We start from the raw sequence: 2873 nt of genomic DNA, 5'->3' as shown, positions 1-2873 counted from the left end.
TTCCACCCGTCACTTCGCCCCGCCATCGCCACCTTCCTGTGACAAAGCCAATCATGGCATCACTTGGCATGGCATCGCACTACAAAATCTATGCCACGCGATCCCGCCGCCTCGCCTGCCGTAAAGAAGATTATGATTAAGTCTGTTTGAGAATGTGAAGATTACAGGGTATGGGAGATTTAGATATCAAAGAGAAAAAAATAACAACAACCTGTAGAGGTGTTTTAGCCTGTCTCGGCTGGAACATGTCGGGACGGAACGTTTAATCACTTTTCTTGCCCCATAGACAGATAGAAGATGGAGAGTAACCTGAAATAACCAGAGGAAGAGAGGTGGCAAAAGGGGTAAACAAAGAAGAAAAAAGTTCTTCAAAGTTTCACAGCCAGTTTCGCAAAAATAAAATGAGGTGGGGAGGGGAGGGTAAGTGGCGAAAAAGGTGCTGATAGAGAGAGAACCTCCCCATTTGCGTGGGTGAACAGTCATAGACACACACACACACACACACACACACACACACACACACACATACATACACTCGATCATACATACAAACACATACATATACATACACATCACACACACATATACATAAAATAACTCACGCATTCATACACAAACGTACATACATACACACATATACATACATAAGAACACACAAACATACACAAGTACAGCAGCTAAAGAGAGAGAGAGAGAGAGAGAGAGAGAGAGAGAGAGAGAGAGAGAGAGAGAGAGAGAGAGAGAGAGAGAGAGAGAGAGAGAGAGAGAGAAAGAAAGTTAAGTGAGAAAGAAGACAACTGAGCCGACACTAGACGTTCTTAGAGCCGCGACCTTCGACTTGAAGATTCGGCCTCGAGGGGCAGAGAAGACCTGGTCGCTCCAGAACAAGTTCCTGTGAGATCGGTTGCCCTTGAGCGGGGCGCCGCAAGCCTCTGTATTTTCATCTATATGTCGGAGATACAAACCCTCTAGAAAGCGACACACTGATAAAAAAAAATAAATAGTAATAATAATAAATAAAAAAACGTCTGCTTTTACCTGGTTCCTCACTCTGGCACTTGGAACATTTTTTTTAATTGGCCAAGGTTCTGAGGCCGGTGTCAGCGTCAAGCGCTGTCAGAATATATTAGCTTCCGAAACTCGGTGCCACCAACACTTGTCGTTTTGTCGTGTTTTGACAACTCTCAACCGAGGTTTGTTAATAGGTATCATTAAATCTCACAATGTGAACTGTGAGGCAAAGCTTGTAATAGAGTTTAATTTTCAGGCTAGTTTAATCATATGACTTCGATTGTCGTAAAAGTATTAATGAAAAAGTTCAGCAGAATGTCGATGGCGGGAGGGAGGATAACAGAGAGAAAAAAAAACTGGAAAGAAATTTCGAGAAAAAAGAGAAAGAAAAAGGGAATCACTAATTAAAGCCGAGACAATTGGAGATAGAGAAAGGTGGGTTGAGCAAGAGGGGGGGAGAGAGAGAGAGGGAGAGGGGGGAGGGAGAAAGGGAGGGAGGGAAAGAGAGAAAGAGAGAGAGAGTAATAGTGACACAGAAAGATGCAGATAAAGTAGAGAGAGAGGCGCACATAGACAGGAGTGTATAAGCATTTCAATTATACAAAAAGCCAGCTAGTAAAATATCGGAATCTGAATCACATCAACAGTGAAACGACCTTATCGATTATAAACTTTTATTATCTATATTTTTTATGATGATTCGTGTCATTCATATTATTCATTTCTCTATACAAATCATCATTATTGACATTATCAGTAACAGCAGCACCGCTATTATTACTACCAGTATCATTGTCATTATCATATCATTCGAGTAATCAAACTGCCAACATTTTCATCCAAATTGTAACTCAAGGAATCATCTGATATGGATATGTTTCACTTGGCTGGAAATGTGCTCCGATTTATATTCTTTTTAGCAAACAAAAGTAGAAAATCACACCTATTAATATTTCACCGTCATCCACATATCAGTAAGAATAAGTTAGTGGGTTCCTTCGTGTTCTTTTCAGAAAGACAAGATCTCAGATCGTTTTTTCTTCTAAAGTGCTGTATAGCGGTTCTGTTTTCTTATTCCTCTACTACTGTATGCCTTCTTGATACCTTATTTGTAATCTGTTTGAGTAACTTTAGCTATGTTTTATTTTCCAGTACCTCATGACTTATGAATGATTTAGTTCCTCGTACTTTTTCCTTTTCCTTTTCAACTTTTTATTCACATTCACAGACTTTACATCTTGTGTTCTTGTTTATCTTTCTATAAGGTTCAATAGCATTTGTCTATACATACATATATATGAATATAAAAAGACTGATAGATGTATGTGACTGTGTTTGTATTTGTGTGTGTGAGTCTGTGTGTGTGTGTGTGTGTGTGTGTGTGTGTGTGTGTGTGTGTGTGTGTGTGTGTGTGTGTGTGTGTGTGTGTGTGTGTGTGTGTGTGTGTGTGTGTGTGTGTGTGTGTGTGTGTGTACTGTACAGTGCATCAGAAAGTACAACGGTCGTTTGGCGCCAAGAACAACATCAACTTCAATTTGAGACACACTTTTCCAAATACTTTCCTGCTTACATCCAAGTCCTCCTCAGCTGTACACTTAAGATGGTCCTCACTACAAAGCTCCTGGATGCGGCAGTGGAGCCATTTAAAAATCTCTCTGTTTACTTTTGTAAAATACACCAAAGCCAGGAGCTCCTCGGGGCCGTCACGTCTTCAGCGCACTCTTTTCCATCGCTTTCACGCGCGTTTCAAATTCGTTCGCACGCTGGGAACTTGAATACGTTCTAGCGCTCAGTCATGGCATTGCTGGTCTGGAATGGCTGTGTGTGTAATCGCTTCAGACATTATTTACCACTCATGGCAT

The sequence above is a fragment of the Penaeus japonicus genome, unplaced genomic scaffold (assembly GCF_977035675.1).
Source record: "Penaeus japonicus unplaced genomic scaffold, GWHDUDI00000001_assembly GWHDUDI00000027, whole genome shotgun sequence".
NCBI classification, from domain to species: Eukaryota; Metazoa; Arthropoda; class Malacostraca; order Decapoda; family Penaeidae; genus Penaeus; species Penaeus japonicus.
This window is presented reverse-complemented; position numbering follows the sequence as displayed.